General features: G+C 33.3%; 1 long non-coding RNA gene across 1 annotated transcript; it reads left to right on the forward strand.

Annotated features, from left to right (window-relative positions):
- The first annotated feature begins 4,264 nt into the window (after window positions 1-4,264).
- Window positions 4,265-14,700, forward strand: LOC126975909 (uncharacterized). Its single transcript, XR_007731811.1, has 2 exons — window positions 4,265-4,566; window positions 14,530-14,700. It is a non-coding gene; the product is annotated as an uncharacterized LOC126975909 (long non-coding RNA).
- Window positions 14,701-15,150: the final 450 nt, after the last annotated feature.

Raw genomic sequence — 15,150 nt, forward strand, 5'->3', positions numbered from 1 at the left:
CCAATATTTGTCTTTAAAACAATTCGACACGTGTTTCGCCTCTACACGAGGCATCCTAATAATAGTAGACTAATAGATTGTCTCGTGCCAGATTTTGGCGAGACAACACGTCCTGAGGATGCCTCCTGTAGAGGCGAAACACGTGTCGAATTGTTTTAAAGACAAATATTGGCGGAATTAACACTAAAGAAAACTTAAATAATTTGTATATTTAGATTACACATTAATCTACCAACGAGAAATAGCACATCCATTGATCATATAATGAGTAATATTGATGGGGCTATAGGTTTTTTACATAATTACGATATTTCTGACCATAACACAGCACAAATTCTAAGTTTCGAAAGTGTTAACATTAAAAATAAAATATCAATGTTTATGTACAAACGTAATTATAGTAAATATAATATTGATATATTCAAAAATTACCTAAAAAGCTTGTCGTTCAATGAAGTCTATGAAGAAAAAAATTTCAATAACGCTTTTAGCAAATTTCATTCCTTAGTAACTCTATTAGTTAACTTAGTATAACGAAACATTAAAAATAATACAATTGTTGCGGAATACTAAAGCAGTAGGCTATGATGAAATTCTCACAAAAATTATTAAAATATGCAAAGATGAACTAGTACCAGTTATAACATACCTAATCAATTTGTCGTTTGAAACTGGTGAATTCCCAGACGCACTAAAATTATCGGTGGTCAAGCCACTACATGAAAAAGACGATAAAAAACAACTTAATAACTACCGCCCAATTGCACTCGTATCTATTTTTTCAAAAGTCTTTGTGAAAGCAATGTATGGCCGCTTAACAATTTTTTTTACAAAAAATAATATATTAAACAAGCAACAATTTGGCTTAACTTAACAAGCAATTTGGCTTTCAAAAAAACAAGTCGACAACATTAGCTGCATTTAAACTGGTTAACAAAATAGCAGAAAATATAGATTCAAAAAAACCAACGTGTGTAAAATTTTTTGATATGAGCAAGGCTTTTGACTTCGTATCACACACCATCTTGTTGGATAAGTTGGAGCAAAATGGCATTAGAGGACCAGCTCTTAACTGGATGGAGTCCTACTTAAAAGACCGTAAGCAATGTATGGAGATCAATTCTATCGACGAAAAGGCTACCATAATTGCCCAACAATCAAACTTTAAAGTAAATAGATTTGGTGTTCCGCAAGGAAGCGTCCTTGGACCATTATTATTTTTAATTTATATTAATGACCTGCCTAGTGTGATTAAAAATGACTGTTATTTATTCACCGATGACATATCAATAATTATGACATGTAATAATAAATATGAGATTGATATTTATGAAAGTGAAATTAATATTGAAATTTATACAGTGGTAAATTGGCTAGAGGATAATAATCTTCAAGTTAATATTAAAAAAACCTCATTTATGCAATTTAGTTTAAGTAGCCGCTCTAATAACTATAGCCTTAAGATAAATTATACAAATACCCAAATAGAAGAAGCTCTGCATGTTAAATTTTTAGAAGTACTTCTAGATAAAATCCTAAAATGGAAAGAGCATGTAGACATGGTATGCCAAAAAATTGATAGATATGTTTATGTGTTATATAGATTGCGTAAAACGGCTTTACCAAGTACAGTCCTGGCAGCTTATCATGGTTATGTCGCATCAGTACTTCGATATGGACTCATCTTGTGGGGAAACTCTAGCGAGGCTAATAGGGGTTTCATAGCCCAAAAGAGATGCTTAAGAGCTATGACAGGAGCTTTTTACTTAGATTCGTGTGAACCACTGTTTAAAGAATTACGTATTCTTCCATTTCCCTGTATGTATATATACGAAATATGTATCAATGATCATTTATTTACAAAAGCAAGAGATATTTATCCGAGAAATACAAGAAACGGTGACAGACTGGTGATTGCACACAAATTTCATAATGCATCCTACGGAAAATGTAGCTATGTCATGTGTACAAAAATATTAAATAAACTCCTTCCAAGCTTACGCGTATTACCCGTCCAACGATTTAAAAAGGATCTTTTTACATGGCTTATAGATAAATGTTTTTACTCCATAAATTAAATGTTGACACATTAGGTTAAATTAAATTGACTTTAAAATACATATTAATTCTAGTCTTTAAATAATGACATTTAAAAATAATAATTATAATTTAAATTAACCTGAGTGCTTAAAATATAGAGTTTGTTAATCAATTATAATAATAACTAGAATTTTGTAAAATAATAATTTTGCATGCCAGAAATGGCCGATAACATTGATACATTAAAACTATTTACACCCATTGTTACATGTTTTCTAGCAAAATAAAGAATTTATTATTTATTTTATTATTAGTGGGGTATAAAGTTGAAGCACAGCGGAGACCAATACTTAGACTAAGGAAAAACAATTGAAAATACGGTTGTATATCCTTATTCAAACCCCAGCTTTGAATTCTATATTAATATAATAACGATGTATTTAATATAATGTATTTGTGTATATTAAAATTATTTATTCATAAATACTATGAATAAATAATTTTTATCCATTACTAGCTGACCCAGCAAATTGCTAACGATAATGATAAATTAATAACGATTTTGAAAATTTCTGGGGTATAAAAATAGATGACGACCGATTCTCAGACCTACCAAATATATCATAAATACATAAAATTTATCGTACTGCAATTATTGTATTTTATTGCCATCTTGAAACCCTTTTGCGGATCTGTGGATGGAACAAAATAATATAAAAATTGCGATATAAAAATAGGTGTTGATCGTAACATTTGAAGTTGTATGTATTTTTCAATGCTAAATCATAATAAAACAAAAATAAAAAAATGTCAATAAATTATATTTAGGTTACATAATACCCATTTACGGGTATGAAAAAGATAAATTTTATTTATGTTTTTCCGTGGTTTTTCGTATTTATTCAGCTTATAAACCTTCTCTGGACTTCCACAAATAATTCAAGAACAAAATTAGCAAAATCTAAAATATAATATAATCTGTCCCGGTATGTAACTATAAACTTTGTCACATATGTCACAATAAAATATCTAGCTTATTGTAAGATAACATAAACGAAAAATACAAAACTGTAGTCAAACGTATGCATATTTATAATTTACTAGCCGACCCGACAGACGCTGTTCTATCAATAGAAAAAAAAATAGATGGATTTAGTTTGTAATCCATAATATATTAATATATAGACAAATGCCATCGCGGACTTTTCTGTAGACATATATAAAAGGCATAAAAGGTATTTATTTTCTTAAAATTGATTCCTTTAGAATTTTTTTTGATGTCATTTCTAATATACTAGATACTACTACCGCTTCTGAAACAAATGGCGCTATGAGAGAGGAGAAGCAGCGCAAGAAACTCTCGCAGCATTCTTTTTTTGAGCTCTTTTTAATAAAAATATACAATATTGTGCTGCCATTGCTATTGCTATAAAATAATCATAATCTAGTCCCAGCCTGTCCGATCACTTAGATATTCAGCTGTGGAATAATAGGATTTACGACAGAGCCATTTTTTAATAAAATATTTAAATTTATTTATAGATAATACCTGAACAGTGGCTGGGACTTTATTATAAAAGTGTATACATTTACCCTTAAGGTATTAACTTAACTTAACTACTATGTATCTTAGGAAGCCTACTAAAATTAGCTACACGCAATCCCTTGTTTCTAGTGTTATAGATTATCAGTTCCGCCAAACATCATTTTGTTATATCTCAAAGGGTTTAGACAGTGTTTTTATTGAAAGCTCAAAGACGGCTTATTTTTTCCGACACCTCCAACAAATACAATTCATATATACTAAAACCTTCCTCGAGTACCACGCTATCCATCGGTGAAATCAACATAAACATTGGTGCTGTAGTTTTTGAGTTTATCGCAAACAGACAGACATATAGACTCGGCAGAGGACTTTGTTTAAAAAATATGAAGTGATAAACTGAAGTGATATATGAATATAGAAGCAATTTGAATAAATACCGTTAACAAAATGTAGGTACAATGACATTATATCCAATTGTTGAGTAAAGTATGCAAGATTCTCTCAGACACAATGCATTCCCTTTGCAATTCTTCAGTCAATAGCGAAGCAACTTCAAGCTTCCGAACTCTACACTTCTGAAACGCAACAATATTTCAAATAGCAAACTCCCTCCACCTGAGATGCAGCTTCGATTTTATTAAAAACATACTTGGCATTATTTACTGATCCAGGCCAACCTAAAATGTATTCACCAAACGCGTATTCATATTAGATTTTCGATCTTGCAATGCCAGCCGGTATCGAGAGTGTCACCGTCACATTCGATACTTTATTCGAGTCTACACCGCACGCCGCGACTCGGAAGGGTGTCAAATAAATACAGGTTGAAATATAACCTCCTGTCGTGTTCTGTGATCCTAGTATATTGCGTGTCATTTGAAGGATGAATTTTTATTTGTTTTTCGTGTTGTTTGGTTATTATTTTGCGTGGAGCTTAGCCATGTTGTACAGACGTGATCCCGATAATATTTTAAAACCGGGTGAGATTGTATTTACTGTGATAATTAACCTCACCTAATATATTATTATCTGACACCCTAACATTAAACAGCTAATTTAAGTAACAAAATTAACAATTAACTTACATAAATTAAAAACATAATAATTAATAGTAAACTCACTCGTCGTTCGTTTAATGAAACCTTTTATAAATTAACTAGCTGACCTATGGGGTCACAGTCATACGTTGATCTGTGCATAATTAATAAAATACTGTTTTTTCTGTTCATAACATCAAGAATTATTTCGTAAAATATACTCCCTGTTGTTATAATGAAATTGTTTTACAGCAGAACTGTCAAACGGTGCGTCAATAAATTAATTCTCTCAAAGAAAATATGTCCATACAAAACAAATATCTATATATATATATATATATATATATATATATATAAATGAATTGCTGTTCGTTAGTCTCGCTAAAACTCGAGAACGGCTGGACCGTTTTGGCTAATTTTAGAAGCCAGAGAAGGTTTAAAAGGTGAATAAATATGAAATTAAATAAAAACAGTAATTTCATTATTCCTTTGATGTATCCCCCGTCGCGTCGTTCAGAAATCGAATTGAAAGAATAGTTTAAAATGAATAAGCTAATTAGAATTTTTATATCTTTCCAACTTTCTCAGGAGGTAAAAAAGAAACTTAATTTAAGCTTACTATAGTTGGTAGATTACTTACAGCTGTTAACTATCTATCAGATTATTTTTATATAAATTGATAAAATATGGCGATATCTTCATTTAATATAAAGTTAATAAAGTTTTAAGAAATAAAGATTATAGGTACTACGTGTTTTGTCATGTGTTTATGCGGACGAAGTCGCGGGTATCAGCTAGTTGGAAATAAAAATAATAATGGATCCCAAATCGAAATAAAATCTATCCTATCTCTCAAACTGCACTCCATAAAGTATTCCCCATTAAAATATATTCATTAGTAAAAATAATATTATTATATATAAAATTGTAACAATATTAATAGTAAGTCACTCATTTTAATATTTAGCTTAGGAGTTCACTGGGAACAAACATCAGGATAATGGATTTATATATATTAAGATATTTAATTATTCAAGTTATTATTGAAGATAAGTATATTACAGCAGTTTCAAATCAATAAGCAAAAACTAAAACTTTCGTTTGTACATAAATTGAAGCGATGTAAATGGGCTGTTATGAAATATTAATGCAACATTTATACAATGAACCATGTCTGACCTCAATTTAATTAGAGACCACAATATTTGTTTTACTAATAACATTTATTACAGCATTGCATGTTTAGTTAAGCATGCACGTAATGAATATGGCTGCCTAAAATTATTTAAACGCGCTGCTTTAGGAATTTATATTAATTACCTTACAATATTACTAAAAGGTATTACAATGTTTTTATCGTTGATAAAGTAAGAGGTTATGAAGGTAAAGACCTTGGTCTCGAACAAGTGCTTGTCGAATAGGTCATGATAATTATTTTATTCTTTTAAAACAATATGTAAGGACTGAGCCTTACTAATTCCTTACGATTTTATTAACAGCTTGTCCTTCGACATATGCCTCCTCCAAAGACTTCCATCTTTCTCTCTCTCTCGATTCTTCGTCTCTCTCCAATCTCATCCATTCTGGGCCAGCCACCCTTTTAAGGTCATCCTAGATAGATGTTTTTGTCGCCATTTGCTTCTTTTTAACCTAAGTCAGTGCTTCCCGTCCGTGGTCCCATTGCAATTTGATCCAGATCTGACAATGGAAACCATGAGAAAAACATAAAAGTAAATTTGCTATAAGTATGTGCGTGACAAATTTACGAATAACTCAATACCACGCCAACCGATTTCGATAATTCTTTTTTTATTGGAAAGTATATATTTCAAAGGTAGTTTGGTGAGAGTTCGGTTAGGCTCTGATTATGGGATCCATGACAAAGTAACGGAACTCTTCAATTCTTAGGAAATTAACGATACTAGGCTGTATCTTTTATATGCTATCCGGATATTTGAGGCACCTACCGTCACGTCAAGTAATCGTCGTAGTCAAAGATCAATGGAACTCCTTAGCTATATACAGTAAGGGTTCGATCTGTGGCTGAATTTCTGTCTCCCTTCATTGCTGCATTGATAAATTGAGTAGATCTACACATAATTAGACAAATTATTAGTAAGTGTAGTTCAGATCACAGAACAGTTTAAGGAGATACAGGTTCACTAAAAATCCTAAAATAAAAAAAAATTAACAAAAAGACAACTGACTTCAAAAACACTATTCCAAAACAATACAATATGCACTAAAAAGTATAAAAATAATTGCGTTTATACAATGTAAGTAATTAATTTAATTCAAGTAACGATTATTATTTTTGCAGCATTTTGTCGTTAAAAAGTATTAAAATGAAATCAATTTTGATAAAATAAATGCCTTTTTTCTTTCATTTCAGTTTCAATATACATCGCTTATTTTACGGATATAAAGATTCCTTAAAATAGTATTTACTAAATACTATTTATCATTATTTTTCATAGGCCGTAGGTTGTCTACAGAAAGGTAACAAAAATAAGTACAAAAAGTTATAAAATTATTTCATTGCAAAAATGTGAAAAATACTCAAAGAAAGTCGCGAATATTGCTAGTATAATATTTACAGCAATGTAAGTCTTTAAATAATATGAATATTAAGATTCTATTTTGTACGATGTCGCCTTGAAACTCTGCGGTCGATTGCGACCAATTTGGACATCCTGCTCTTTCGAAATGTTTACCATATTTTGCTCGATAAAATTACTTTTTAGTTACAAAACATTGTATAGCATGTAACTAGCATTATATTTAACTGTATTCAGTAATGACATTTGAAAACAAAATTTATGAACGGCGCGGGACCCGAACCCGCGGCATCTCGCGTTCCGTGCGAGCGCTCTTTCCACTGAGCCAACCGTTCAAGTGACATATCGTTGATAAATCTTGTATGTCTTGGCCCGCATTGTTCATAAATTGTGTTTTCAAATTGTCACCACCTTAATAAAAAAAAACAAATTGTATTTAGTAATTTTTGCGGCAATTCATTGTTTTCTTCTTCTTATATAATACAAGACAACGAATATAAAGGAAGAAATAAAAATAATATTTAATATAGTATAGAAGACTTGAAATACAAAAAACAGTGATGGAGATTTGCATTTAACCTAGTTGGACATTCACAAAGACAGAAAATGTTAATCAGATAATGTCAGAGAGGAATAGTGACGTAGGAATAAGGAAAATAGATCAAAATTTACAATCAAGCCAAACGAGAAAGATCAAAACGAAATAATACCTTGGTACGGTCATTTAAAATGAAATGGCAAGCAGTCAGACACATGTACCATCTAAACGACAATAAAAGGGCATTAAAACCTACAACATGGATGGGACCAAAAGGTAAGACTGATGTCGGTAGACCAAACAGCAGGTGGGCCGATGATTTAGTAGAAATAAGTGGTAAAAAACTTGAAAAAGGAATAAAATTTTACCAAATTGAAATCACTGGAGGCTTCAGCTAAAAGGAATCCAATTATTTATTTTATAAAAAAAGTTAAATTAAATTCTATCAAAATATATCATATGAACAAATTCAAATTTAAATATTATTCAAAACACGATATCTATAAAATCACTTATTGAAATTCACAAACTACCACCCATTCCAAAAGGTATGCCTCAGACCTGAGAAGAATGGGCGCAACAAACTCAGCGGGCTTCAAAGAAACTTACTAAAAAATTTTATATACAAAGTGTATAAAATAGTGTGTGTGTACTTGTGTTTGCACGCAAGAAGTAAAACTTTTTTGGCCTAACAAAGCAAAAATCTTTAAAATTATTTACTCCTCGTGGTATTCTACGTTTGTAGAAAGAACAATATTGTAAAAATCTTGCAACGATGGCTTTGACAATTAATTAATAAATAATGAATGCAGCTCTATGGGCTTCAAGCCTTTGCCTATCCTAATAATGGACGAAGAAGCCAAAAAAACGTAACGATTGTCGCAAAGGTCAGAAAATTTTAGGAACCAACTTCACCCTGTTACTTTTGTGTTACAGTGATGCGCACGCATTCTGAAATTGTACTCTCATCATTTTTTAATAACGTGCCTAAAGAAGTATAACTTCAAAAATATAGTTGGAGTAAATAAAAGGGCCTTATTATCATAATATACAATGCATATCACACCATAGTTCATTATTATATTTGTTACAGCTTAATCGTAAAAGCAACATACACCTACTTAATCAGGTTCCGTCAAACCAATTTTAGTTATAAAATAGTAATAGTATCGATACGTCGATATAGGTATGTTAGATTCTTAGTGATTTGTCTAGCTCAATTTGCAACCTTGCTGTTTGAAGTCACGGCCACTCTGTCATAAATATCGTATCAAATTCATCATTGTTACCAGCCATCGTTATACCTAAACAAGTTTAAAGAAGATTATACTATTAACAATTTCTTCTAAAAGTCTATTAAATTATGATTGCGAGTAATATGAACCATACCAGAACCAGAGGAATTTAATATATTAAAAGTGCCTCTTTGTTTCTGGTTTCGAGACTGACACTCTAAATTTATATTAGTCATGAAGTGTAGTCCCTCTTTTCATTAAAAAAATCCATACTCAGCATCCAAGATTTTTCCTGGCCAAACATAGATACGTTGCAAATAAATAGAAAAGATAAGAGCGCAACTATGTGTGCGTGAATAGCCCGTGTTTTGTGTGAGTAATGCGTATGATGGGGTGCGCGCACGCCACAAATCCCGTTTGATTTATCAACTTACACTGTGCTCGCTCTTAATTAGTTTTTGACCCTGGCTATTGACACCATTGATATTTTAATACTATAATATCATTGATACACGGATTTGTAACGTTGCTATACTTTGACTCTGCTCGCACTCGGCATATGAATCGGATTTTGAGTAATTATTTTCACTACCTACTGAAAAGTTTATGTATCAAATATATATTTTAAATCATTAATATCTTCGAAAATATTCATTTAAATTAAGGCCACGTTGATCTATATTAAATACACAATGTATACTTAATTTTATAAGGATTAATGCTGTATTGCTTAATTTCGCTTCGTAAATAAGCCATTATTTCTCGTAAATAGTAAAGGATAAAAATGGTTATTGTGGGTCACTAAGAGATAGACATATACATCATAATATATATATATATATATCAAGCATACATCGCGCACTTTTTCGTCGAACAACAATGTGTTCATTTACGACATCACATTAGAAAACTCTAAAACGATCAGTGTTTCTCTACTATCATCATCATCATCATTATCATTCAGCTGGAAGACGTCCAATACTGTTACAAACAAATGTTGACAAATTACCTCCCCCAAAGATCGCCATGACGATCGGTCTAGCGATGCCCTCATCCAACCTATTCCAGACCATGTGGGGGGCCTACCAACACTATATCTAACTATTAAAAACCGCATCAATATCCGTTACGTAGTTTTAAAGAACTATGCGTACATAGGGACAGACAGCGGGAACGACTTTGTCGTGATAATGATACGAGTACATTTTACATTAAATCACGAATGTAAAATAAATATAAATATTGAAATAGTGTATAATGAAAACCTAAAGTTGTAAGAAAATATAAATAAAACGTTTGTAGAAGGAATCTGGGGTAGGTTTCTGTTCAGGAAATGGATATTCACAGCTGTTAAATGAAGTTTAGTAGTTTATTGAAATGTAGTACGCTAAATATGCCCAATGAGCAATCAAAGTAGTGCCACTATCTCAGTGGCACTTCTTTGATCGCAGAAGGTGTAGAAGAAAAAATGCTTGCCATTTTAAACAGAGAAGTGGATAAAGATTGCTGTCCTGTGATAGCAGTAGTTGCAGATGGTTGTAAGGCAAAACGTTCATACAAAAGTGTATGTAACTCAGCGCCCGGTGCTGCATTGTTGGACTGCAAAGTAAAAAGTTACTGATACTGGTGATGATAAGAATGTACCTAATTAGTTCGGCTAGAATTAGAGCCTGATAAGTGATATGTCTCCTCTGTATATGTTTAATTTATAGATAAAAAGCTGAAGAGCTTCAACACACTACAATTGATCAGAGTTATGATGAATTGTAGGCTTTAGAGAGGCGCAAGAGTAAAATTTTTACGAATGCTACTACCCAAATTGATTGACAGTCGTATTCCAAGCAATTTACCTTTACGGGGCAGAGTAGAAATAACGATTTAAGAAATTACTTAATTATTTGACAAATAACTTATGTTTTGTGTGTAATAATAAGCGCCCATCGGCTTATGAGTTGAACAATCACAGTCTACCTACTCTAAAACTCTACTTCATGTCGCTGATGGAAGCAGCTGTGATTGATCTATTTCAAGTTCAGTTTCGCCCAGCTCCGTGTCAGTGGCAACGCGCCCTTATACTTGTGGTTGCGTGCATAATTTATACATGTTTGTCTATCCGTAGGTAACTTGCATTGACTTATTCTATATAAATTAATATAATCAATCATCAGTCACACACTACATACTATACATCTCACATTCACGAAAATTATCAATAAATAAATTCTACTTAATCGACAAGCAAACCCATAGTATCTGGGCGATGCACTGTATTTTATGTGCATAACTCATAAGTTATACTTCGGACTGGCTAACCAACGCCACTCACCTCCAGCCTTCCCCCGAAAAGTGTGATAGGGACAAATACAGCTCAGACCGATTTTTCCTACAAAATTTTGACTAAATAGAGGTTTCGTATTCCCCTGTTTTCCTCTAAAATAATGAACCTAGCAAAAAAATGTTGGTACAACATTTTCGGAAAGAATGAATCTGTGTCGGTAATTTTTCTTTTTTTTTTAATCTTTTCAAAATTGTTACGTATTCGTCTGAACAGGGCGGTATAAAAATGGCATTTTCTACGATGTTCGAAGAGTCTTTATTATTTTCTCATGTCGTTAGTTGATTGAAAAAAACAAAACGTACCGACATAACTTTAGAATATCTAGATTAAGTGACAAAAAATCTCCTCTCTACAAGCAACATCCAGGGAGAAGAAAGGGGAATACGTTTGTATGGATTACGCTGCTAGCGTCCCCTCTAGGTCTCGGTACCCTAACGGAATCTTAATACTTATGTATATAATTATTTTACTTAAATAACTGTAGTCGGTGAACAAATGTTTAGTTCTTATTGAAATAAAATAAGCTCAAACAAAAGCTATCGCGGCAGTAACATAACACTAACAGTTTAAAAGCTTATAGAAAATAACAAGCATATAATAGTTAACAGGTACTGAGGCGAACAAACTTGTGCAATACAAGCTTCTGGCAATGTGAAACTTTAAAAATAACAATATACTTGGAACGAGAGAACACAGCTGAAATAGTATTCACTTTTTGAAGAAACGTAACATTTGATATGGAATAAAATGTTTCAAGAAACATCTGGGTCATTGCTTTTGAAAAATATCAATATCAATAGTATTCAATTACTGATGTAATTTTCGGGTAATACAAAATAGTAGTAGATATAATTATAGTTTTAAACACAGCAACTAGATGTACTTTTAAACCATTATTTAGACAATTTCAGGAAAATAATTATATTCTTATTAGAATCCAAATTAACAATTTACAAAAAATCTGATAATCTCCTTAGAAATCAATATGAGGAAAATCGAAATAGTTTTTGCCCGCATATTCTCTTTTTAGTCGGACACTTTTGTCAGGGTGGTCGTGGTTGCGCTGTGAAGGTAAACAGTGGGGTATTCAGTGGGTTGATATCCTTTCTGAGGGCAGCTCTCCTGGCGATGTGCTTCCATTTCTGACGGTTAGAGGCGTTGAGAGTACACTAGACCATGTTGGACTCAGTAGCCTTTGTGATGGCGTCTATCCAGCGGGCTGGCGATCGACCGCTTGCTCTCTTGCCTTCCACCTGGCCCTGAACTACCAGTCTCTTCTTGGAGTTCTCATTTCTAGATACGTGACCAAAGAACTTAAGTATTCATAGTTGCACAGTTGACGATAGTCTGTCTTTAATACGAAGCTCTTTGAGGATAGATACATTGGTGCAAAATGCCGTCCACGGGATTTTTAGGAGGCATCTCCAGGACTACATCTCTAATGCATCCAATTTACTTCGATCCTGCATTCTCAGGCATATTAGTAGGAAATAAATTACACGAATGAAACGTGTATTGTAAACGTGACAATTCTTGTAATACAAATGCTATCCACATAGCGAGAGTCTTCTTACCAAGGTCCTAGTAACAAGACAAAGAAATAGGAACCTGGTTGTTTGAGTAATCCATTTGCCTATGCATATAATACTGTACCATCTTGTTTGTAAGAATATAATTACAAAGTTGACTGCAATTTTTTGTATAGTTTATCTATAAACATATGACAAAAAATATTTCTTAGTTTATATCTTAATATATATATTTCTTTTGTGCGTCTGTTTTAACTGACTACTCCTAAACGGCTGGACCGATTTCAATGAAACTTTCTGTGTGTCTTCAGGTGGATTCGAAAATGGTTTAGATTCACAATTGAACTACTTCCTAAACGGCTGGACCAATTTTGATGACTTTTTGGGGTGTTTCAGTAAATTTGAGATTGGGTTAGATTCTCAATTCCGTCCATATAATATAATTCTACTGCTCATATGTATGTTAGTGAAATCCTCCTAACGTCTGGATCGATTTTTCTAATTTAAGACGTGTGTTCTATTATTCTTTTATTCTATTAGTCTATAGTAGTATAGTATAGTCTATATATATAAACTAGTGCAATTAATCAAATTAGCATTTAACCAACTAACCTGACCCTGGAACAAGTTGCCTTTTATAACTGGGTAACTCTGCAATGGATCAAGGGACATAGCGGTTAGTTGGGTAATGATGCAGCGGAGCTGAGCTTGCCAGGCGGGCGTCGGCAAATCTAGTGACTGGTCCATTGCCACTTCTGCCACTGCCCTTCAGCCAAATGTGCTCATGGATACGCTCTTTCACCAACAACCTACACAACACCCGATGGATGAATGTCTCAAGCTGTAGACAGTCGAAAGAAGCAATACCTGCACTGTCGCCCAAACTGACACGTAGACTTATCAGCCTCAACAGACATGACATCCGTAAAATGGTGGGCACCCTAACGGGTCACACATCACTAAACAAACACCTCTTCACAACCGGCGTAACGGACAGTCTTAAGTGCAGAGGCTTTCTAGGGGAGGACGAAACGGTCACTCACGTAATCCTGGAATGTGCGGGGGTGGCCAAGTAACTGGCCAATACTGCACGCAAAATGGACCCATGCTAGTGGTATAATTGCGGAAACAGGAGCCCCTATACCATACCATACCATATTGGCATTTCAATATACTTGCTCTCGCTTTTAAAAAACAATGTTTTACATTATCTGTGTTCAATAATAGGCACTGGGCGAACATAAGTATTGTGGGGTTGAAGATTTTTTTTTCATGAAAATAAGGGACGAGACGATCAGGACGTTCATCTGATGGTAATTGATACGCCCTGCCCATTACAATATAGTGCCGCTCAGGATTCTTGAAAAACCCAAAAGTTCTGAGAGGCACTACAATTGCGCTTGTTACCTTGAGACGTAAGATGTTAAGTAGTCTCATTTGCCCAGTAATTTCACTAGCTACGGCGCCCTTCAGTCCGAAACACAGTAATATTTACAGATTACTACTTCATGGCAGCAATAGGCGCCGTTGTGGTACCCATACCCATCTAGCCGGCATCCTGTGGAATCCTGCCTCCACTGGTTTGGTTGCATTCTGGCATAGTTTTCAACACTGTATCTAAATCTGTTGTAATTGGGGTCTTATATTTCTTTTTGCGCTCCTACTATGAAAACAACAAGTTAAACTTTAATTTTGTTTCCATTTTCAGATCTCCTTCCAGTATCGTCCACAGTGATGCCACTACCATTCTACTCAGTGTACAATTATGAAAAAAAACTGCTCCGCGGAAAGTACAAGAAACGGCCCCAGGGAAAAATATCTCTCATAACGAAGGAACCAAAATAAAAAATACCTCGAGATATTGTTAGTCCTGCAAAGCCTTACTATTTTAATATTATTGTCATTTACAGCACCAAAGAGATTCAAATGTTGCGTTTAATGTTACAATGATGAATAATATTTCTTGCACCAATCTCAAGATACTATTTATTTGTCTACATTGTATTGTGTGCATATCTAATATTTATAAAAACAAAACCTACAAAATATTATCCTAAACTCTTTTGTTATTTTATATATATATATATATTAAAAGCCGCATTAATGTTTAGTACCCAAAATTATGATGAGATGAGATCAGAGGGCAATGGAGAGGGCTATGCTCGGAGTTTCCCTGCGAGATCGAATTAGAAATGAGGAGATCCGTAGGAGAACCAAAGTCACAGATATAGCCAAAATTATTGCAAAACTGAAATGGCAGTGGGTAGGGCACATAGTTCGACGAACAGATGGCCAGTGGGGCAGAAAAGTCTTCGAATGGCAAGCACGT

Source organism: Leptidea sinapis, chromosome 38 (genome assembly GCF_905404315.1).
Source record: "Leptidea sinapis chromosome 38, ilLepSina1.1, whole genome shotgun sequence".
Lineage (NCBI taxonomy): Eukaryota > Metazoa > Arthropoda > Insecta > Lepidoptera > Pieridae > Leptidea > Leptidea sinapis.